The sequence below is a fragment of the Nycticebus coucang genome, chromosome 3 (assembly GCF_027406575.1).
Source record: "Nycticebus coucang isolate mNycCou1 chromosome 3, mNycCou1.pri, whole genome shotgun sequence".
NCBI classification, from domain to species: domain Eukaryota; kingdom Metazoa; phylum Chordata; class Mammalia; order Primates; family Lorisidae; genus Nycticebus; species Nycticebus coucang.
The window spans coordinates 56,285,134-56,310,752 of NC_069782.1; the positions used below are offsets into that span (position 1 = coordinate 56,285,134).

A 25,619-nucleotide genomic window follows, 5' to 3' on the forward strand; every position below is an offset into this window, starting at 1 on the left:
CCCTGCCTAAACTTCAGTCTTCCCCATTAGTGAAGGGTGCAGTTAGTTTCTGTCTCTGTGCTGATTGTGACAACTTGAGGAGACAAGTATATAAAGTATCTGTATCACAAAGCCTGGTAGGTACATCATTGTATGTGCTCACAGAATGGGAGCAGTGGTGATTAGAACTCTTAGTTTTGTAAGTGATTAATCACAGTGTGGAAAAGATTTTTTTTGATTTTTTTTTTTTTTTTTTTTTGTCAGATTTTAAACACAGCACGAAAGCATTTGGGAGGTGGTGGAAATCAATGGATTCACTTCACACTGCCACCTTTGGTATTTGCAGCGTACCAGCAGGCTTTTCAATACAGAGAGAATTCTAAAATGGTGGGTTTACTTTTAAGTATGTCACTATGTTTTTCTGTTTTTCCTCACTGTGTGTGTATTAGTTTCATATTATGGAAAATTTCAAACATATACAAAAACAGACAGTAATGTAATACAATTCCATTTTCAGTAACTTTCCATTTGTTAGTCATCCTGTGCTAAAGTGTTCCTAACAGTGATATTGGTGGGTCACATACTAGTTGAGGGGTCACAGAAAACACTTAGAAGTGAAAGATCAAAATAGTTTAAACTTATTGTATGAGTTTTTCCTAGGTTCTATTTTAGGTTAGCTTTGCCTAATGAAAGGACCTAACATTACATAGTCATTTCTCTCTACAAGCACATAATTGAATAATGTCATAAGTTATTTGCAGTTTTTTATGAGCTTATTTCTTCCTCAGACAGAATCATCACCTAAGTCTTCAATGATGTAGTTTTGAAGAAATTACCATAATCTTATGTACCTGAAAGTTGGATAGCCAGGTTTATATTAAGGAACAAACTTCAGTAACTTAATTTTCTAATATGAAGAAAGCATATTTACTCAGTAGACCTACTGACATGACATAGCACCTTTGAGCCAATTTTTATAAGGCCATTTTTCTCATTCACTCTCTTTCCCAGCATTTTATTGGATAGTTACCTGTGAATATAATGATAAAAATAGCAACAAGACTATCTTACAAGGCTATAGTGATTAACACAGTATGGTACTGGCATAGAAACAGATATATAGACCAATGGATCAGAATAAGAATAGACAGTACAGAAATAATCCAATTCATATGTTGTTAACTAATCTTTGATAAGGGTACTAATAATGCATAATGGGGAAATGATAGTCTCTTCAATAAATGATATTGTATCCACATGCAAAAGAGTGTAACTGGGTTCTTATCTTACACTATGTACAATAATTAACTTGAAATGGATTAAACACTTACACATAAGACCTGAAACTATAAAACTCAAAGAAAATATAGGGGAAAACTACCTTGAAATTGATCTTTGTAATGATTCTTTATATATGACACCAAAAACACAGGCAACAAAAGCAAAAGTAAGCAAGTGGGGCTACATCAAACTCAAAAGCTTTGTATTGCGAACAGCAGATCAATGAAACAGCCTATGGAATAGAAGGAAATATTTGTAAACCATTTGATAAAAGGTTAATATCCAAGGAAACAAATAACTTGATTTAAAAATGGGCAAAGGATTTGTGTGTCCATTCTTTAAAGAACAACACACAAATGGACAGCAGGTACATGAAAAGATGATTAGTGGCCAACATCACTTATCAGGAAAATGCAAATCAAAACCACCATTTTATTCCACCTCACACCTGTTAGAATGGCTGTTACAAAAAGGACAAAAGATAGCAAATGTTGTTAATGATGTGGAGAAAACAGGAATTCTTATATACTGATGATGGGAATGTAAACTGGCACAGCCATTATGAAACATAATATGGAAGTTCCTCAGAAACTAAAAAAGAACTGTCATGCAACCTTGCAATCCCGCTATTACTGGGTACATATCCAAAGTAGATGAAATCAGTATCTCCTAGAGATACTGCATTCCCATGTTTATTGCAACATTATTCACAAGAGCCAAGATATAGAAACAACCTAATTACCCATCAACAGATGAGTAAAGAAATTGTATACACACATTAGAGTAGTATTCAGCCACAGAAATCCTGCCGTTTCTGCCAATGTGGATGAAACTGAGGGATGTTACCTAAGTGAAATAAACAGACTCAGACAGATACTGAGTGACTTCACTCACATGTGGAATCTAAAAAAATGTTGAACTCATAGAAACACAGAGCAGAATGGTGGTTGCCAAAGGGTACAAATTTCCAATTATAAAATAAATACATTTTAGGGATTAAGAAAAAGATATAGGTCAAAAAATTGAAGCAATGTGCATTTGCTTACTACGTGTCATACACTGTATACTTGGATTATTACACTTAATACCTGTAACAAGTCTGCGCCTGTCATCTATTTTTTTTTTTTAAATGAAAAGTATTAACTGCTTTAACAAGAAATTTGGATGGGCAAACATAATAAAATATTTAACCTCACTGGTAATTACAACTGAATCTTTTTAGAAATCAAATTGGCAACACGATTGTAAAAGGGTCTCTACCTAACAAACGCAATCAGTGTAACCTGCTTTCTTGTACCCTCAGTGAATCCCCAACAATAAATTAAAAAAAAAAAAAGAAATCAAATTGGCAAAGAAAAAAATAAGATTCAGCAGTGGCAATGTTGTGATGAGAGAGAATTCTTTCTCACCCAATAATGTTGGGAGTGTGAACTACTATAATCTTTGTAGAAAGCTACCAACATGTTAAGTAAACTGTTAAATGATCCAGTAATTCCACTACTGAGAATTTATGCTAAGGAAATAATTAGGGTCTCAATAAAGCTTTGTGTGTATAGACTGTTCTTTATGATATTACAGATAGTTTCTAAAAGGGAATAAATAAGTTATGCTACTAGAGAAATGCAAATCAAAACCACCCTGAGATATCATCTAACCCCAGTGAGAATGGCCCACATGACACAATCTTAAAACTGCAGATGTGAATGTGGAGAGAAAGGAACACTTTTACACTGCTGGTGGGACTGGAAACTAATACAACCTTTTTGGAAGGAAGTATGGAGAAACCTCAAAGAACTCAACCTAGACCTCCTGTTTGATCATATAATACCATTACTGGGCATCCATCCAGAAGGAAAAAACTTTTTACCATAAGGACACTTGCACTGGACTGTTTATCGCAGCTCAATTTACAATTGCCAAAATGTGGAAACAGCCTAGATGCCCCTAAACCCAGGAATGGATTAACAAGCTGTGGTACATGTATACCATGGAATACTATTCAGCTATTAAAAAAATGGAGACTTTATAGCCTTTGTATTAACCTGGATGGAAGTGGAACACATTATTCTTAGTAAAGCATCACAAGAATGGAGAAGCATGAATCCTATGTATTAAATTTTGATATAAGGACAATAACTATTAATGACATGGTGGGGGTGGGGTAAGGTGAGAGCAGAGAGAGAAAGAAGGAGGGAGGGGTTAAGGGAAGGAAGAGCAGAGAGAGAAGGAGGAAGGAGTGGGGGAAAGGAAGAGCAGAGAGAGGGAAGGAGTGGGGAGGGGGGTTGGGTCTTATGTGTGACACAGTTTGTACCCTCAATGAACCCCGAACAATAAAAAAAAAAAAGTTATGCTACATCCAGTTTGTAGAATATTTTCTAGTCATTAAAATGATCTCAAATACCTTTTAGTATCATGAGGAAAAATGTTATGACAAAATAACTGAAAGAAAAGTAATTGGATACAAATTATTTGGTATATGAGCCCGATTGTACTTATCTCTTTTCAGAAAGCTATTTTAAAGCCACTGGGGCAGTGGCTCATGCCTGTAATCCCAGCACTCTGGGAGGCCGAGGCGAATGGATTGCCTGAGCTCAGGAGTTTGAGACCAGTCTGAGCCAGAGTGAGATCCTGTCTCTACTAAAAGTAGAAAAAAAAAGAAGTTTTACATAAAATGGATGTTCTTGAGCAAGTTAATTTTGAACTTAATGCAACTTAAAAATATATTTTTTCTTGTTTTAGGATGACAAATGGGAAAAGAAATGCCAGAAGCTTTTTTCATTTGCTCGCCAGACTATCGGTACTTTGATCAAAGCAGAGTTGGCAGAATTAACCCTTAAGACTTTTTCTTCAAGGAGCTCTAGCAGCCGGAGAAATTGGCTTTGAAAATCATGAAACAGTAGCGTATAAATTTATGTCCCAGGTGACGATCTGTTCTCTTTTCTGGGTTATCTAGTCAGTTTTGACAAGTTCAGTCACCTGCTTGTCATTATGGTGGACCGTGTGCAGATACCCTTTTCACTGAGTATGTAACTGCTGCTTCCCCCGTCTCAGAACCTGGTAAGATTGTGCTCGGATTGACTGGTACGAAGCAGCAGAACTGATCAGTTTCTGGGTGCTAATGAAATATAAGATTTCCAAGTGGGTCTTGGTGAAAGTGTTTTATGGAAAGATGCTCCTTTGTCAGTTCAGTTCCGTAACCTTGGGTTAAACAAAGTTGAAAGAGTTTTCTTTCTCTTTTCTTTATAAGAGGTGGGATTTCACCACATTGCCCAGGCTGCATTAGAACTCCTGGGCATAAGTAATCCTGCCTTCTCCTCCCACATAGCTGGGACTGCAGGTGCTTTTCACTGCTCCTGGCTTTGAAAACAGGTTTCTTTCTTGCAACTTGTCAACTTTTTTACCATCTCAGCTGTGTGTTTTGCTTCTCCAAAAGGATACAGCATGTTCTGGAATGAAGGAACTACAGACTGTCTCTTGGGATGGGTGTTTGGTAGATAGTACCCTGGAAGACACTTAAATAGTAGATGGTGGCTTCCTAAAAGTCCTTTGTGCTTTATGTCCACTAGGCATTTTCTCTGTATGAAGATGAAACCAGTGATTCCAAAGCACAGCTGACTGCCAACAGCTTGATCATTGGTACTTTTGAAAGGAAGAAGTGCTTCAGTGAAGAGAATCATGAGCCATGGAGGACTCAGTGTGTACTTGCTGCTTCCAAACTGCTGAAGAAACCTTATCAGGGCCATGCTGTGAGCACCTGTGCACATCTCTTCTGGTCTGGTAGAAACACAGACAAAAACGGAGAGGAGGTAAGGCCACTCCTAACTATGTTATAGGAGGTGGGGGTTTCAACAGGGATCAGGGAAATGTGTCACAATTATCATGTTTTTTTTTCCAACAGTGAAACAATAAAGTTACTCTTAACAATTTTGGACCTCTTTTTTCTTTTGTACTATCTTGATTGGTAAAGGGAACTAGTATAATCCTGTGGAATTTAATAGACATTCTCATAAGTTCACAAAACTCACTTATTTAACTCCTGTTTCAAACATTTATTGAGCAAGGCACCATCTACTCTTTAGTCATTTATACCCATTTGCTTTTCTCATCTTAACCTGCTTTTCCTAAGGCCTGATGAGTTCACATAAATGCCTAAAAGACTCCTCACCTGTATCAGCTATCAGAAGGTTCCCCACCTGCATTAGCTATCTACTATATAACAAATTATCCCCAAACTTAGTATCTTAAAAGAACACGCCTTCCTCTGTGTCAGGATTTGGAGCAGCTCCGTGTTTTTGGCTCAAGGTGTTGCATAAGGTTGCAGGTGAGACTTTGGCTGGGGCTGCAGTCCCCTGCGTGCTCAGGGCAGACTGCCAAGCCCACACACTGTGACTGTCAGCCGGAGGCCTCAGATCCTCACTCAGCGTGACTGTCGGCTGGAGGCCTCAGCTCCTCTCCTCAAAGGCCTTTTCCTGGAGTGGCTTGAGTGTCCTCACAACGCGGCAGTTGCTTCCCTAGAGTGAGTGATCTCAAAGAGAGGAAGAAGGAAACCACAATGCTTTTTAAGACATAACCTTGGAAGCAACACTATCATTTTGGCCTTATATTATTAGAAGGGAATCACTAAGTCAAATCTATACGCAAAGGTCAGGGGATTTGTTCCACTACTTGAAGGAAGAAGTAGCACAGAATTTATAGACATTTTCAAATAACTAGATCACTTAACACCTCCTCACCACCTGTGCTCCCATTACTAAATGCCTAGCACTTGCTAGACGTCGGGGGTGTCCAGGCTTTTTTCTCGTCTGCTGAATGTTGGAAGAAGAATTTTCTTGGGCCAGTAAAAACACAAAAACCAGGGAAACCTGATTAGCCAAAAAAAGGTCTGCATACTTTTCATGATATCCAACACCACAGATAAGCAAAAAAAAAAAAAAAAAGTCCTTATAAAATCAGCATGTGGCTCATGTTGGATACCCCTGTAAGTTTATGTGAATAAATGTTTCCAAAGTGATAAAATTACTACCATTAAAATGTGTCATACAGGGGCGGCACCTGTGGTTCAAAGGATTAGGGCGCTGGCCCTATATGCCGGAGGTGGCAGGTTCAAACCCAGCCCCAGCCAAAAACTGAAAAAAAAAAAAAAAAAAAAAAAAATGTGTCATGCTAAGCCTTCTGTGCTCTTGTTCCAACAAGCCCCTTTCTGTTGTTTGCAGGTCTTAATTTACCCTTTATAAACTTGAGTACCTGTTAAAGGTTGACATTTTACTTATATGTTCTGTAAAATGCAGCTGGAAAAGTAAAAAAGACATGACTCAGGAATACTTGAAGTTGAGACTCGACGGCTGTAGCTTAGCAGCTAGGGCACCAGCCAAATACACCAGAGCTGGTGTGTTTGAATCCAACCCGGGCCTGCCAAACAACAATGACAACTATAACCAAAAATAAAAATAACCAGGTGCTGTGGTGGGCACCTGTAGTCCCAGCTACTTGGGAGGCTAAGGCGAGAGAATCACTTAAGCCCAAGTGTTTGAGGTTGCTGTGAGCTGTGATGCCAAAGCACTCTACAGAGGGCGACAAAACGAAACTCTGACTTAAAGAAAAAAAAATACTTGAATTTGAACTCAGTTGGAAAGGATGGGTCAGAGGTAAAACAATGTCAGTATAGGGTGTAAAGTATCTCATTTTCTGGGTTGAGGTAAAGATATCAGGTTTTATTTATTTACTTATTTGTTTATTGCAGTTTTTGGCTGGGGCTGGGTTTGAACCCACCACCTCCGGCATATGGGGCCAGCACCCTACCCCTTTGAGCCACAGGTGCCATCCAAGAGATCAGGTTTTAAAAATAAAGAAAACCAAAGTGCTCTTAGTACAAATTTCTTTATTCAACAATAATTGAGCACCTACAGTATGCCAAATAGGCACTAAATATAAAAGTGAACAAGGTATGGTCCCCAGCATTAAGGATGCTAGTGTGCTGTGAAGGCAGACCCATGGTAAGAGGGTCCAGGAGAGAACTGAAGAAGGGCTTTAGGGACTGGAAGTGTTGGGAAGTCCTAGAGAGGGCTCTGTGAATTCTCATGGAACTTCAAATCCAATTCTGTATTGGGCCTTGTGAGGCAATACAGTCCTCTATTTAACAGGTGTGATCCATGGATTGAAGCAAGTTAAACTCTTGCCTATCTGTAATGAAATAAATTTTTTTTAAAAATTGACTTAGGATTTACAAACTTATACACCGATTTGGTAGAGTAATTTTTACATCCATTAAATGTAATGATAGAATTTGGATTTGAGGCTCAGCACCCATAGCCCAGTGGTTATGGTGCCAGCCACATACACCGAGGCTGGCGGGTTCCAACCTAGCTTGGGCCAGCTAAACAAGAATGACAACTGCAACAATGACAACAAAAAGTAGCCAGGTGTTGTGGTGGGCACCTGTAGTCCCAGCTACTTGGGAGGATGAGGCAAGAAAATCACTTAAGCCCAAGAGTTTGAGGTTGCTGTGAGCTGTGATGCCATAGCACTCTACTGACATGGTGAGGCTCTGTCTCAAAAACAAAAAAAAAATGGGGGTTTGAGTTTTTCTAGAAAATTTTTTTTTTTTTTTGTAGAGACGGAGTCTCACTGTACCACCCTCGGGTAGAGTGCCGTGGCGTCACACGGCTCACAGCAACCTCTAACTCTTGGGCTCACGCGATTCTCTAGCCTCAGTCTCCCAAGCAGCTGGGACTACAGGCGCCCGCCACAACGCCCGGCTATTTTTTTGTTGCAGTTTGGCCGGGGCTGGGTTTGAACCCGCCACCCTCAGCATATGGGGCCGGCGCCCTACTCACTGAGCCACAGGCGCCGCCCGGGTTTTTCTAGAAATTTTTATCGTATTTTACAAAAAAACTACCTGTCCTTAATAGATGGGGGGATATCCTTCTCTGATGGATAGAAGTACTGAACCAGGGCAGGTCTAGTGCTGAATGGCATTAAATTCCAAGACCCGGGGTTAGTCACAAAGGGACACATCCAGGAAGATGGTGCAGGTATGAGTTGGGTGAGAGACACCTCCTTCTGTGTAGATGTCCCTATCCTCCCTTTCCTGTCTCCACTCAGGAAACCCATGATTCTTAGAGCCCTGAGGATTGCTTCTTCACTGGAAGTCATGCTTCTGACTGGTTCTCAAGCCCTAACATTGGTGGTCAGCAGGTTAGTGAACTATGACACCACAGTAAAGGCCATTGATAGGGTTGTAGGTTGATATTTGCAGCTAAAAGAGGACGGTGTTTGACAATCAGGCATCGTAGTTTACTTTGAAGGTGTGATGAGTGGGTGTAGTACAGTTAATATGCAACTCTTAGAGCCACTGAGAACATGACATACCCACAAAGAATAGATGTACCATCATAGACAATGAAAGTGGTTTAAACATAAAGTCTAGGTTTGGCACAGTGGCTCATGTCTGTAATCCCAGCACTCTGGGAGTCCAAGGAGGGCATATAGCTTGAGCTCATGAGTTTGAGACCAGCCTGAGCAGAATACGAGACTCTGTCTGTACTAAAAATAGAGAAAAAAAAAAAAAAAAACTGATGCAAGAAGATCACTTGAGCCCAATAGTTGGAGGTTGCTGTGAACTATGACACCATGGCACTCAGGGCAACAGCTTAAGACTCTCTCTCAAAAAAATAAAAATAAATAAACACAAAGTCTAGATTACAGAGGGGCCTTCCATTACATTTACTCTCTCCATAATGAGAATTGAAGGCCATAAGCTTAAGCAGAACACAGCTGGAAGGATCTCCCAGCAGAATTATCTCTGACGGTGTGAATTCCAGACCACATAAAATAAATGAATGAAAGGTGCCGGGTGGAGGAATCTGGAGATGTGGTCTTTCTATGGGGCTGTCCAGGGGATGGGCGGCAGACACTGGTTCAGTACACACATTTGGTACACACTTGAGTGTGATTGAAGACAAGCATTTCCTGGCTTGGGGTAATGTGGGCTGGGATAGTTCTCAAAGTGCTGCTCACCCCTCCAGGTCACTGGGCAGTGTACAACTGGTCCATGCATCCATAATATCTGGAGCTGGATCATGAATTTTAACACACATTGCTGAGTTTAGGCTTACATCAGAAACGCCTCCCTATATCTAAGGTAAAAATGTCTTAGGCTGCAACTCACATCCATTTTCATGCAGTAGAGAGAGCTAAATGCAAATACAACGAAACCTTTGGAAGCTTCAGGACCATTAGGTATAATCCCTTGCATTTGTTTTTTTTTTTTTTTTTTAGAGACAGAGTCACTTTGTAGCCCTTGGTAGAGTACCGTGGTGTCACAGCTCAGAGCAACCTCCAGCTCTTGGGCTTAGGCGATTCTCTTGCCTCAGCCTCCAGAGTAGCTAGGACTACAGGCGCCTGCCACAATGCCCAGATATTTTTTTGTTGCAGTTTGGCTGGGGCTGGGTTCAAACCTGCCACCCTCAGTATATGGGGCCAGTGCACTACTCACTAACCCACAGGCACCACCCAATCCTTTGCATTTGAAAGGAGCATTTTTGTGTGGTATGTTTTTGTAAGTGGGAAATTTAATATCTATCTGGTACATTTTATAAAACTGGGTTCTATCATTCTTTTTTCACACCTGTTGCCTTTAATTATATCCACAAAGGTGATGGAATGCTGTTATACACTAGTACAAACAAAAGGGTTGAATAAACTGGTGAGACTTACCAGGAAATAAAATGGATTGAATAGGATATGTGTGGAAATTTGGTAAAATTAACATAAATTTGAGCTGCAGTGATTTTAAGCCTTACATGGAATGTCTCCATCAGAGACAAGGTATTACAGAATTATTTTTGTCAACCATTTCTTTCTTTCTTTTTTTTTTTTTTTAGAGACAGTCTCACTTTATCGCCCTGGGTAGAGTGCCGTGGCATCACACAGCTCACACCAACCTCCAACTCCTGGGCTTAGGCAATTCTCTTGCCTCAGCCTCCCCAGTAGCTGGGACTACAGGCGCCTGCCACAATGCCTGGCTATTGTTTTGTTGCAGTTTGACTGGGACTGGGTTCGAACTTAACACCCTCAGTATATGGGGCCGGCACCTTTCCCACTGAGCCACAGGCACCGCTCTGGTGTGGTCTTTTAGAGACTCCTGGGCATAACACACAGAGCCTGTGAAGGGGGTGCTTTGAACACATGGGCATGTCCAAGAGGTCAACTGCTGCTGCAAGGCAGGGCAGTATGACAACCACAGATTTCACTGGACCAGCAAGATGGAGGCACTTGTAACTGGGTGAGACATTTGGTTGGGGGATGGGGAAGGATGCCTGTTTTAGTGAATTGGGTGGGAATCGAGGGAGAGGTAGCACTGAGTACAACAGATGTTGTCTCTTCTCCTCTCCCTAGACTGGGACTGCAGGGGCATTGGCTGATTTTGCTCCTTATGGAGAGAAACGTCCAGCCTGTACACCTGCTGTCAGACTCTGCTCTCTCTGGACTAATTCCTGACAGACCTCATGACCACTGCCAACTGCAGATCCTAGTAGATTTTGCCTAAAAGCTGACAGCATGCAAAATAAAGTTAGGAATCATTAGGGACACATTTTACAACACGAGAGGGCTGAAAAAACAAAGAGCAAGAGACTGCAAAGGGTGATGGACAGAGGTCTGGAGGGGGTTTACCTTGGACTGCCACCAGCTGTCTGTGGCCCAGGGCCAGGTGTGCTGCAAAGGCATGGCCCAGATGTCGCACACTCAGCCCACAGTGCTGGCCACCTGTGTCCTGGACAGTAGGGAACATGTGATCCCCACTATTCTGTGCCTTTCTTCTGCAGGCAGGTTTCCAATTATCTATAGCATCAGGGTCATAGTGGATGGTTTTAACACTTTTTTTTTTTCTTTGTGAGACAGAGTCTCAAGCTATTGCCCTGGGTAGAGTGCTGTGGCATCACAGCTCACAGCAACCTCAAACGCTTGGCCTTAAGTGATTCTCTTGCCTCAGCCTCCCGAGTGGCTGGAACTACAGGAGCCTGCCACAACATCTGACTATTTTTTTATTGCAGTTGTCATTGTTGCTCAGCAGACCCAGGCCGGGTTCGAACCCGCCACCGTAGGTGTATGTGGCCAGCGCCCTTGCTGACTGAGCTATGGGCGCCGCCATGGTTTTAACTCTTATTTCTGCCTGGGAGGCATCCAGTCCTCTCTCTCAGTGAGCATGTGTCCCCGGATGGCAATTGAATCAGGGATAAAACTGTGATCTGTTGGGTCAATAAGAGTCAGTTTTGGATGTTTATGGAAACTACAGGGAAAGAGGAGCTCTTGTTCTCTTGGGGTTGCTGTCCTGGGAGTGCTTTCTGGGGCCATCTGTGGAGAGGATGTGGAAGCTGATATGAAAGGGAAACTGAGCTGACAGAAAAGGAGAGAAGGAAACAGAGGAAGTTCTAGGGATATGAGTTGAGTCCCTGAGTACAGCTGTGCCTGAAATCGAACATGCCTCTGAACTTTTCAGTTGTATGAAATAATTGATACTGTTCTGTTGATTAAAGCATTTTTGAGCTGGATTTTTGTAAACTTAAACAAAGAGAATTCTAATACCCCTTATAATAGCCCTTCTAATTCTGCCATTTAGGAATTTACATGTCCTTCACACTAGAGACAGAGCATTTAATGTCTGCTACAGTAAGAAGGTACTTTTATAATGCCTTCTTCCAAAAGATGGGATTCTTTTTTTTTTAATTAGAGACAGAGTCTCACTCTGTCACCCTCAGTAGAGTGCTGTGTTATCACAGCTCACAGCAACCTCCAGCTCTTGGGCGTAGGCAATTCTCTTGCTTCAGCCTCCTGAGTAGCTGGGACTACAGGCGCCCACCACAATGCCTGGCTATTTTTTTGTTGCAGTTTGGCTGGGGCTGGGTTTGAAACTGCCACCCTGGGTATTTGGGGTCAGCGCCCTACTCACTGAGCTACAGGCACCACCCAGGGAGATGGGATTTTTAAAAACAGGCCGGGCACAGTGCCTTGTAATTACACTTGTAATTCCAGCATTCTGGGAGGCTGAGGCAGGTGGATCGCCTGAGCTCAGGAGTTTAAGACCAGCCTGAGTAAGAGCGATGCCCAGCTGGCAGTTGTGGTGGATGCCTATAGTCTCAGCTACTCAGGAGGCTGAGGCAAGAGAATCGCTTGAGCCCTGGAGTTCGAGTTTGCTGTGATCTATGCTGCCTTGGCACTGTACCCCAGGGCAACTGAGTGAGACTCAATCTGTCACAAACAAACAAACAAAACCAGACAAACACCCCCCACCCCATTATGGCTGGGTGTGGTGGTTCACACCTGTAACCCTAGCACTCTGGGAGCATCATGTGAAATCAGGAGTTCTGAGAACAGCCTGAGCAAGAGCAAGATCCCATCCCTACTAAAAATAGAACATTACCTGGGCTTACTTAGCCTAATATTTCTGAGTTCATTCCTCTTGTAGCTTGTATCAATAATTTATTTCTTTTTACTGCTGAGTATTCCCCAGTATGGGTATGCTACATTTTATTTATCCACTCACCAGTTCATGAATATGTGCATTGTTTCCATTTTTTGGTTGTTGTGAATAAAGCTTCTATCAATATTTGGATATCGGTCTTTGTATGACCGTGCACTTTTATTTCTCCTGGGCAGATACCTAGGAGTGAACTATTGAGTTGTATGATTTTATGCTTAACTTCTAATTTTTAACTTTTGTAAATATATGATTTTATATATTTATGAGGCAAATGTGATATTTTGATACAAGCACACAGTGTGTAATAATTAAATCAAGATAATTGGAATATCCAACACCTCAATTATTTAACATTTCTTTGTGTTAGGATCATTCCATTTCCACTTCTCTTGTTATTTTGAAATATGCAGTAAATTATCATTAACAATTATTTTTGCCCTACATGCTACTGAACACTAGATATTATTCCTTCTAACTATATTTGTGTACTCATATGCTTTTTTTTTTTTTGAGACAGAGTTTCACTATGTTGCTCTCAATGGAGTGCTATGGCATCACAGCTCACAGCAAGCTCCAACTCTTGGGCTTAAGTGATTCTCTTGCCTCCACCTCCCAAGTAGCTGGGACTATAGGCACACACCCACCACAATGCCTGGCTATTTTTTGGTTGTAGCTGTCATTGTTGTTTGGCAGGCCCAGGCTGGGTTTAAACCCGTCAGCTCTGGTGTATATGGCTGGCACCCTAGCCACTGAGTTACAGGCACCAAGCCACATATGCTAACTTTTTAAGAAACGACCAAACTGTTCTCCAAAGTGGCTGTACCAACAATACAAAAAGATTCTATTTTTTTCCACGTCCTCACCAGCACTTGCTGTCTTCTTTTTTTTTGATTATAGATGTTCTGGTGTGTGTGAAGTGGTATCTTATTGTGGTTTTAATTTGCCTTTCCCTAATGACCAATGAACCATCTTGTCATACACTTTTTAGTCATCATATTTTTTCTTTTCTGAAATATATATTCAAATCTTTCAGCTATTTAAAAAAAATTATGTTTTCCCAGCACAGTGGTTCACACCTGTAATCCTCACACTCTGGGAGGCTGAAGCAAGTGGATTGATTGAGCTCAGGAGTTTGAGACCAGCTTGAGCAAGAGTGAAACCCTGTCTCTAAAAAAAAAAAAAAAAAAAGAGAGAGAGAGGGAGAGAAAGAGAGAGAAAAACTAGCCGGACGTGGGAAGCTGAGGCAAGAGGATCATTTGAGCCCAAGAGTCTGAGGTTGCTGTGAGCTGTGACACCACAGCACTCTGACCAGGGCAAAGGAGTGAGACTCAAAAAAGAAAAAAAAAATTGTGTCAACCTCTTATAACTCCTTTTCAAACAAAGATGTATCTTCCCTTACCAAACACATCTTATTTTCCTTGTGTATAGAGCTGTTTCCCTTCTGGTGCTGAGCTAGAGTGGTAGGATACAGCGCCAGTACCTGACTGGGAGAAGCTCATGGTTTCTACTTATTTCTCCAAACTCAGTGTGGGCCTGGGCGTGAATGGAAATGGGTAAAATCAGGGCTTATCTCTCAGTGGGGTGCCTCGCTTCAATCCAGGAGAAAGCTGGCAGAGGAGCCATCCCTGGGGGGCTCATCAAGACCACCCAACATGAAATGAACATGGAGTTTCCCTGACAGGGCAAAGTCATTGCCTGCATCAAGAGGCAGCAGGTGGCGGGGGCTAAGCCCTCCAGCAGAGCTAAATCCTTTGAATTCCTGATTGGCAGTTAAGATTAGGGAACCTGGCTTGCTTGCTCTGTGAGAATGAAACTTGTGTCCCCCTTCCCCTTTTCTAAATACATTACTGGCCATTGTTGATGACTCACTACCCTATATGCCTGATGACTACCCAGCTGTTCCCTCCTTACCCAGTCTTCCTGTGGGCTTGGGATTCTTCTAATCCTATTAGAATTTTGGCACCGTGGCCCATCGTGATGGCTCACACCTGTAATCCTAGTACCCTGGGAGGCCAAGAAGGTGGATTGCCCTGAGCTCTGTTCAGGACCAGCCTGAGTCAGAGTGAGACCCCCGTCTCTACAAAAAAAAGCTGGGCATTGTGGCTAGTACCTGTAGTCCCAGCTACTTGGGAGGCAAAGGCGAGAGAATTGCTTAAGCCTAAGAGTTGGAGGTTACTGTGAGCTGTAACACCACTGCACTCTACCAGGGGTGACAAAGTGAGACTCTGTGAAGAAGAAAGAGGAGGAGGAGGAAGAAGAAGAGGAGGAGAGAAGAAAAAGGGGAAGGAGAAGAAGAAGAACAGGAGGAGAGTATAACCATCTGCGCACTGCTGCTGTGGGTGGGGGGTAATCACTGTGATTTTCTGCCCCCATGCATGTTAATAAATTTGTATGTGTTTTCCCCTATTAAAGTGCCTTTGGCCAGCTGATTTTTAGTGAACCTTCGGATGGTGAAGGGGAAGTTGGCCTTGACAGTAACTACTACAGGTGGATAGCCCATACAGTGAGAATATGCTGGACAAAGGAATGATTAGTGTTACTCATAATGGTGCACAATTTGAAACTTAGGAATTTTTTTTTTGAATTTTCGATTTAAGACTTTCAGACTACAGTTGACCAAGGTATTGTACTCAGAGAACCAGGAGAGAAGAGTGTGAGGGCCTGTAGGCCTGGGGAGGAAAGACTAAAGAGGTGGGTGGGCTGCTGCAGGGTGCAGGTGTCGTACTCATTTGCCACCTGGAAGAACAACTCGGACCCCACTTCAGGTATAAATCAGATGGTGATTTATTACACCTGCATAGGGGACCGTGGTGATTTATTACACCTGTGCAGGCAGGTTGCTGCCCCAAAGGGCAAATGGCCCTAAAGTGAGGAGCAGGCTGACTTTTATACCATTTTTGTGCTGTGTTGGCAGCCAAGCTGGCGAGCACAGAAGCAGATGTGGTGGTTGGTTAGCTCAGTGGGTAGCTCAGGGTGGGGTTACAGTCACTGGGGCTGGTTGGCTCAGGGGGTTACATTGTGGCAGCTGGCATGGGGATAAACTTGGCTTGGGGAATTTTGCTTGAGTAAGCTTTCCACCATTGTTTAGCCATTACTAGGGGGTTGGGGTAAGTTCTACCATTGTTTAATGTGTGGCTAGGAGTTTTTGGGAATTCAGGGAACTTCCTTGTTCTATTCTGAAACCTGTTTGAGGAATTAACCCAAGGAGGGGTTTGAGATGTGCAGGGACTCAGGCTGAGACAGTTAGGGGCCTGTAGGGGTTCTTTTGCTGGGTACTACATTCCCCACTGGTCTTTTTGGGAATCAAATCCTTGATTCAATTAGAATAGCCAGGGGACAAAATTGGAGCAGGGACACTCACACATTTGTTTCACCCTGTGAGTGGGGGAGTGGGGCAAAGCCCCACCTATTGTCACCCATCTTAGTCATTCTCCAAGCACTCACATGTATACAATTCTAACCCATTTTTTAACCAGGGCAGCCTCAATTTCTACTCGAGCTGCCACTTAGCTGTAGGAGGCAAACTAACCCTCTCCTAGACCCTGTGAAGGGAGGTCTAACTCCACCCTCAGAGTTTTCTCAGTCACACCACACTTACACACTCTCACACACTTTTTAACAGACCTGCTGGCGATCTAATGTCTAAGGAGTTGATTTAGGGTCTCAATATCAGCTTGTTTCTGCAAGTGCTGATATTTTAGCACAGAGTTCTTAGGGACTCTGACTCTTCTTGGGTTCTCTACTCAGGCCTTAATAGTACCGTGGTACTAGACTAATATACATATAAGTCTTTACTTTTCCTTGTGGCATTTCCCCTTTTTCCCAAAGTCCAAAAGTATAATTAAGACAAGTCCCTCGAGGAGTTTCCTCAGGCTTCAGCCGTGCATTGACCAGCCAGCTCTGTGTGGCTGGAGCAGGGCATTTTGACTGTCTCTAGATGTCATAAAAGACAGTTTATGTCTTGGGCTGGAGGTCACAAGCCAGCACTTCTCTAAAAATCATGGGTGTTTTGAACCCCTGTGGCAACCTGGCCCATGTCTATGGATTGCAGTTTCCATATCTGGTCTTTTTTACTGGAAAACAAACAGACTCTGGCTCTCTGGAGCCAGCTTTATACTGAAAAAGGCATCTTTTAAATCTAGGTAAGTGGGCTACTTGGCTTCTGCCAGCAGCAAACTTGGCAGAGTATATGAATTAGGCACAACTACTGTATATAATTTTACACTCTCTGACCAGTCTCTTAGCCCCATTTAACAGATTAAATGAGTAAAACAGTTATGTCTCATTTTATGAGTTGACATTACAGACAAGGCTGGGATTTAATACAGGTGGTTTACAGCCTTTTCTCTTTGAACCATTTTTCTTTCTCCAATTTTTCTCATTGCTAAAGACAAAATATAGCAAAAATAACTTAGTTGTCAAAATAAACTGTACCTTCATATACTGGGTCTGATTATTTGCATAGAGTGCAGTAAGAATAATTATTAGCCATCTAGGCTCTTTTTTAAAGTTGGCTTTGTTGGAACCTTTTATAAGGAATCTCAGGCTGGACTTTCTTGAGCCTAGGTTTCATCTGTGCCATTAGATACCTGTATGCATTGGGTAAATTTCTTTTCTCTTGAGGTCCCCAAGCATATTTTGATTCCTGGACCCGTCAGTAAGTGACCTTCGTTACTTACCACAGATCAGGAAATGTTACTGATGGGTATCTGGCCAGTTTCTTTTTTTCAAAGGGCTTTTTAAAGTCAACCTTAATTCCTTAGTGCAGTTTGGACACCTCTGGAGATGCTATTCCAGACAAAGCCTTGGTAAATTAACCAGTGCTTTCATCATGTTCTATAAAACAAAACAGATTCTTGTTGAACTTATGCAAATAACTGTATTATCAGGAATTAAAAATACTTACAAATGGCTTTTAAATTTTAGAGAAATTAAGGAGAGAGAAAAAATACATGTTTCAGATTTTGCTCATAAGTACATACTTGAAAAGTTATAAATAGCTTAAAAGACAGAAATTATTTTCTTGACTTTTGGAAAACAGAACATAGAAAGAATTAACAGTATTTTAAACAAAAAGCCATTACAAACTAGCCCAGTTCTATGTAACTGATTTCTGTTCTGTTTGAAGTTAGGTTAGCAATACTTATAGACACGTTATCTTTCCAATGAAAGTTAAAGGAAATACATAGTTAACTGGATTACATGTAAACTTTAACTTGCACAGACATTTTACAAATATTTTAGACCTTTTTAACCTTCGTTTTGCCTTTCACTTTTCTATACACCTGTTTTGTTTCAGGACAAATTTATGACATAAGATCTTTTCTGCAAAATTATTCTTTTTTCTTTTATCCTTCCTTACTAAAATTATATTTTTATACTCATGTTTTTTACACATTTCTCTCACCTATTTACTGGTTCTTTTTATTTTTAATTCTAAGCTCAGAAAAGGAAAATTATATACAAAGTTTCAGTAAAGGTTTTCTAAAAGTCTGTGATGTTAAAGGAGTTAGGTGTTTAACTTAAGATTTTATATAAACAGTGGGGGAGTGAGTTAAACTTTATTTTCCAGAGGCAAGGAAGTTGTGGAACACACAGAGGGTTGTATTTTACCTTTTACTTTAGAGATGGAGTTAACAAAATAGGTTCATTGTCAGAGCCTGCTCTTCCCTTGTATGTTAATTTTTCTATTGGTGGGCTGCTGTCACAGAGACCAACGTAGGACTTTCCTGCCACCCTGCTGGGGCCCTCCTGTCTGTGTAATTAGTATGGGAGGGCTCTTAGGGAATGGCATCAATTAGGGTGCTGGGGAGCACTCTCATCAGGGAACCATAATGTTGCAGGAAAACAGTGAATTAGAACAGACAAATATTTATATTAACAATATAGAAGAAGAACCTCTAATGACAAGAAATGAGAACTTAGGTGTCTCAAGGCATAGAATGCTGAGTTCTAGGGAATCTTTTTAAAACTCTTTTATACTTGTTTTCTTTCTCTCTTCAGTGCAATACAAGATTGTTTCAGGCTGAGACTAATCCTTTAATAAACACTGAACAAATGACATAAAATAACAGTAAACATGGGCATGACCTAAACAATGTCTAAAAGTTCACACTTTCTCTGACACTGTTATATTTTCAAAACTAGAACAAGAACACTTTTTTATATAGTTTTTAACAGGCCTGTGGGTGATCAAACACTCTGGGGGTTGATTGGACACCCGCTTTCATTTTGATGGTGTTTCTGGTGATAGGTGTGAACACACATTTCTGGGAGCCCCTGACTGGCCAGTAGGGTTGAGGCTTCTCATGCTTCCAAAAAGGTTTTTGACATGCCAATAGCCTGGCAAACTGAGATCACTGTCTCTTTGGCTTCCCCTTAGAGGCTCTACACAAATTACAACAATTGAATTCAACAAACAATTACATATTTTTCTAACAATTCACAACAAATAAGCACAACAAAAAATACCATGAATAACTATATTGATGTCTGCAGACATTACAATTAGATGTTAAAGTGGCTCACCTCCGGAGGTGGACTTACAGAGGAATTTAGGAGTGATCATCAGCTAGTCTCCTGAGGGGCTCCAGGTTCTCTGTGGACCTGGGGATGTTTCCAGGGGGCGCCTACCCTCGCAGGGACACAGCCTGCCCCTCTCCTAGAGGTTGCCCAAGGATCAGCAGAATAAGAGCCAAACAGAGTAATGCCAAGTGCTTCTGTTTTAAAAGGTAAAGAGGACTTTTTTTATTATTATTAAATCATAGCTGTGTACATTAATGCGATCATGGTGCACCATACACTGTTTTTATAGACCGTTTGACACATTTTCCATCACACTGGTTAATATAGCCTTCCTGGAATTTTTCTCAGTTATTGTGTTAAGACATTTACATTCTACATTTACTAAGTTTCACATATACCCTTGTAAGAAGCACCGCAGGTGTAATCCCACCAATCACCCCCCCTCCGCCAACCTCCCCATTCTCTTCCCTCCCTTTCCCCCTTCCCCCTATTCTTAGGTTATAACTGGGTTACAGCTTTCATGTGAAAAACATAAATTAGTTTCATAGTAGGGCTGAGTACATTGAATACTTTTCCTTCCATTCTCAAGATACTTTACTAAGAAGAATATGTTCCAGCTCCATCCATGTAAACATGAAAGAGGTAAAGTCTCCATCTTTCTTTAAGGCTGCATAATATTCCATGGTGTACATATGCCACAATTTATTAATCCATTCGTGGATCGATGGGCACTTGGGCTTTTTCCATGACTTAGCAATTATGAATAGGGCTGCAATAAACATTCTGGTACAAATATCTTTGTTATGATGTGATTTTTGGTCTTCTGGGTATAAGCCTAGTAGAGGAATTATGGGATTGAATGGCAGATCTATTTTTAGATCTCTAAGTGTTCTCCAAACATCTTTCCAAAGGGAATGTATTAATTTGCATTCCCACCAGCAGTGTAGAAGTGTTCCCTTTTCTCCACATCCATGCCAACATCTCTGGTCTTGGGATTTTGTGATATGGGATAATCTTAGTGGAGTTCAAAGATATCTCAAAGTAGTTTTGATTTGCATTTCTCTGATGATTAAAGATGATGAGCATTTTTTCATATGTCTTTAGGCCGTGCACCTGTCTTCTTCCAAGAAGTTTCTCTTCAAGTCCCTTGCCCAGCCTGGGATGGGATCACTTGTTCTTTTCTTGCTTATACATTTGAGTTCTCTGTGGATTCTGGTTATTAAACCTTTGTTGGAGACACAACCTGCAAATATCTTCTCCCATTCTGAGGGCTGTTTGCTTGCTTTACTTACTGTGTTCTTGGCTGTGCAGAAGCTTTTTAGTTTGATCAGTTCCCAGGAGTGTATTTTTGAAGCTGCTTCAATTGCCCTGGGGGTCCTCCTCATAAAATACTCGCCCAGACTGATTTCTTCAAGTGTTTTCCCTGCACTCTCTTCTAGTATTTTTATAGCTTCACGTCTTACGTTTAAATCTTTAATCCAGTGAGAGTCTATCTTAGTTAATGGTGAAAGGTGTGGGTCCAGTTTCAGTCTTCTGCAGGTTGCCAGCCAGTTCACCCAGCACCATTTGTTAAATAGGGAATCTTTTCCCCACTGAATGTTTTTTTTTTCTTTTTAATGTCAGGGAGCTGTGGCTCATGCCTGTAATCTTAGCACTTTGGGAGGCCAAGGTGTGATGATCACTTGAGGTCAGGAGTGCAAGATCAGCCTGAGCAAGATCAACACCCCCATCTCTATTTTTATTTATTTATTTATTTATTATTTATTTTATTATTATTTTTTTTTTTTGAGACACAGCCTCATGCTGTTGCCCTGGGTAGAGTGCTGTGGCATCACAGCTCACAGCAACCACCAACGCCTGGGCTCAAGCAATTCTCCTGCCTCCGCCTCCCAAGTATCTGGAACTACAGGCACATGCCGCAATGCCCCACCATTTTTTGGTTATAGCCGTCATTGTTGTTTGGTAGGCCCAGGCTGTATCCAAACCCACCAGCTCAGGTGTATGTGGCTGGTGCCTTAGCCGCTTGAGACACAGGCCCGAGCCCCACTGAATGTTTTTAATTGGCTTGTCAAAGATTAAATAATGATCAGTAGCTGGATTCATCTCTTGGTTCTCTATTCTGTTCCAGACATCTACTTCTCTGTTTTTGTGCCAGTACCACGCTGTTTTGATCACTATTGATTTGTAGTATAGTCTGAGGTCTGGTAGCATGATTCCTCCTGTTTTGTTTTTATTTCTGAGTAATGTCTTGGCTATTCGAGGTTTTTTCTGATTCCATATAAAGTGAAGTATTGTTTTTTCAAGATCTTTAAAGTATGACAGTGGAGCTTTAATAGGGATTGCATTAAAATTATATATTGCTTTGGGTAGTATGGACATTTTAACAATGTTGATTCTTCCCAGCCATGAGCATGGTATATTTTTCCATTTGTTAACATTTTCAGCTATTTCTTTTCTTAGAGTTTCGTAATTCTCTTTATAGAGATCTTTCACATCCTTTGTTAGATAAACTCCCAAATATTTCATCTTCTTTGGCACTACTGTGAATGGGATAGAGTCCTTAAGTGTTTTTTCAGCTTGACTATTGTTGGTATTTATAAAGGCTACCAATTTATGAATGTTGATTTTATAACCTGAGATGCTGCTGTATTCCTTGATCACTTCTAAGAGTTTTGTAGGAGAATCCCTGGTGTTTTCCAGATATACAATCATATTTTCTTCAATGTCAGAAATCCTTTCTTCTGCTTGCTCCACTCTGTTACTGAGGGATTCTAGTGTATTTTTCAGATCTTTGAGGGCTGCAAATTCTTGCTTCAGTGCGTCTAAATCTTTGGTGGTTTTTTCTTTAAATTCGTTAAATTCTTGAGACAACTTTTGAATTTCTCCTCGAATTTCTAATTCCAAATTTTCCTCCACTTTATTAATCTTGTTTGCAATTCAAATTCTGAATTTGATTTCTGACGTCTCGGCCAGTTGTTTATGAATGGGATCTTCAGTTACATCTGCCATATCTTTCCTTGAGGGGGTTGATCTATTCTGGTTATTCATGTTACCACAGTTTTTCCGCTAATTGTGCCCCATGATTGTTTTACACCGTTTGATTTTTTTCCTGGAGCTTTGTCGAGGACCCATAGAGTGCTATGGCCTGAGAAACTGGGGATCTGTTTGGTGTGGTGGGGCTAAGTGGTTCTGTCTTGTTTTCAGCTGGTTTCTGTTCGATCCTAGTGAAACAGTTACTCTGGGTTGAAGTCTCAGCTGTGGAGAAATACCAGCAATTAAGTTACCCTGCCCCCCACAGGCAACAATTGGCAAAGGAAAATCAAACCTTCCTACAACCACACACCCAGGGCATCACCTGAATAGTCCTCAGGCGATTGGCTCATTTCAAAAGGTCCAAATCAATTGTCTCAGTCAGCACCTGTCTCAGGTGGGAGAGTTTAAGGTCTCTGGTAAATGGATCGCAGGGGTCTGGTGACTACTCTGATATGGCTTGCTCCACTGCTGCATAGAGTCAGGAGGAGCCACCCAGCAAATGGATCAGTCTGGGAAGGTTGATGCCTCCTTCCCCACCTTGCACCTCTGTCACACCAAGTCATTGATAACCATGCAGTTGGCTGAACCAGTTGACTGTAGTGAACAGATACTCCAGTGGCTTGCACCTGCCTGAATCACAAGAAAATCTATCTCTGAGCTCTGCCTCTGTCTAGCAGGAGGAGGTGAGGCCTGACAACCTCAGGCACTTGATGAAGTCTGGGAGGTGTTCACTCAGTTCCAGCCCCTCTCCTGATTGATGTTACTGACAGAACAGAACAGAACAACTTTGTGGGAGTTTGTTTCTGTTTCTGCTAGATTCCCCTACAGAAAAGAAGCTGTTTTGCATTCCCAGAGCATGAGCCTCAGGCCCTGTCTTTGCTCCTACAGGTTTGTATTTGGTTACCTGTCAGTTCTATCCTGCTGCTTTCCTTTGTCTATAGGCTGATGATCCTCTGAGGGCCAGGTGCGTCTTAGGCTCAGTAAAGTGGTCCTCTGGGTCAGCCCTGCCTTGGGAAATTCCCGGGTCTGTGAGTGCATTTCTAGTCCCTGCGCTCCACCCAGGTCGGTACCGCCTCAGGCAAATCCTTTACTCATGGCACCTGCGTTTCCATCCCAGATCTGTTCCTTGGTATCGATGCCCGGCCTCCTCTGGTTGCCCAGGGAGACAGGGGGTGTGGCTTCAGAATATTCAGGAGTGAGCTGTATTGTTGCTAAAAGACAGCTGCTGTTCTGTGCCTCGGGGCACTGCTGCTCTGGTGTGGTTCCCACTCAGCTGACTGTCCTCTCCTCGCTCCCATGTCCCAGAGTCAGCACTGACCAGCTGCAGTTTAGGCACTGTCCACACCCCTTGAGAAATCACCCAAGAATCTGGACTCCTGGGGGACAGGCCTCCAGACCTCAGAGTAAGAGTGGAGGGGAGTGCTGGGAGCTCAGTGTTGCAGGTAGAGAATATATACTCGTTTTATACAGTTTTATGCCTGGCAGGAGAATGCCATGGCACCCTCGTAGGGGAGGTAGTCCAGTTTTTAGAGGGTCTCTCCCATGGAGTGTGGTGGGAGGACCTTTGAACTCTGCTAGTTTGTTTGTGGGCACTCCGAGCTGTTCTCATGGGGGTGGGGACTCCCATGCGCTTGGTGATGGATTTTGTACCTTTTGTTTGTATCCTTGTGGTCGCAGCTTGCCTCTGTGGGGTTGATGTGCATTCTTCAACCTTCTCTCTTGGTGCAGCTCAAATCCACCAGGTTACTTGCTAAATTTCTGTGCTTTAACTCTCCTTCTGGACGGGAGCCTCTGTGGAAAGCTGGCTTCCGTCAGCCATCTTGTCCCTGCCCCCAGGACTGTTTTTTTATTTGTTAGTTCCAAATGAGTAATTAATCTTGGGTTTTATGCTGAATGACAGCACCTTATCTCAAGACTATTTGTAACATAGCAACCCCAGTTCCTTGGCAACCAACAAAAAGAATGATTTTACTAAACTTTATAGTAACTCTTTAATTGCCAGAAAGAGAGTGTTTTAACTGCAAGTGGGTTATAGGGCAGTGGGAGACATAGGGGATAAAACAAATTGTACATTGACACGTTAACAGACAACAAAAAAATAGAGATGTTGACATCTAAACTTGAAATTGACTAATTTTTGAAAGGAATTCTGACAAACCATTGGAAACAGCAAATGCAAATTTGACAAACAACTCACACACGCTAGCCAAACAAACTGAAGACCCACCCTCTGTGACTCCTAAGAAGAGGACCTGACAGACTAGGGACTCACCCTCTGTGAGCCCAAAGAAGAGAAAAAGCAGACAAAATGAAGACTCAGCTTCTGTGAGTCCTAAAAGGAAGGGCTGACAGACTAACAGATCTACACTCTGTGAGTCCAAAAAAGAGAAACTAACAGATTGGGCACAGAAAAGACTGACAAGTTTCACACAATCTTACTGGCCTGGAAGATGGAGTTTACCAAGAGACAGAAAAACAAAAACAAAGACACAGTGAGGACTAACCTCTGTGAGTACCCCAAGAGACTCAGGACTCACTCCCGTGAGCCAGATACAAAACCCAGGACCAGGAGAGATATCTCCCCCCTCTCCATCTGGAAACAGACCGTGTAGTTGAGTCCAACTGGTCTGGTTTTCCCCCCAAAACCTCTAGGGACTAGACAAACTTACCTGGGTGTTGTTGCTTTATCACCAATTTCAGAAGTTTTGGAAATCTATTCCCTGACTGCACACATCCAAGTACTCTAGGGGCAGAGGAATGTCTCTCTGAGGCCTTCCTCTGGAGCAAGTGGGCAGCAGCAGGCCTAGGTGGGGGTCCGAGAGTGGAAATCTCACTGGGGCCTCCAGAAATGTTGTACTCATTGCCACCTGTAAGAACAACTCAGACCCCACTTTAGGTATAAATCAGATAGTGATTTATTAAACCTGCACAGGGGACTGTGGTAATTTATTACACCTGCACAGGGGACCACTGCCCAAAAGGCAAACAGCCCCAAAATGAGGAGCAGGCTGATTTTTATACCATTTTTGTGCTGTATTGGCAGGCAAGCTGGCGAACACAGAAGCAGAATGTGGCAGTTAGCTTGGGGTGGAGTTACAGAGTTGGCTACAGTGTGGCAGTTGGTACCAGGACAAACTTAGCTTGAGTAAGCTTTCACCATTGTTTTACCTGTGGCTAGGAGTTTTGGGAACTCAGGGAACTTCCTTGTTCTATTCTGAAACCTGTTTGTGGAATTAACCCAAGGGGGGGGGTGATTGAGACGTGTGGGGACTCAGGATGAGACAGTTAGGGGATTTTAGGGGTCTTTTTGCTGGGTCAGTTA

General features: G+C 42.1%; 1 pseudogene; it reads left to right on the top strand.

Annotated features, from left to right (window-relative positions):
• The window catches only part of LOC128580937 (vacuolar protein sorting-associated protein 35-like), a 71,861-nt pseudogene that overhangs the window by 14,760 nt on the left and 31,482 nt on the right, over positions 1-25,619 (top strand).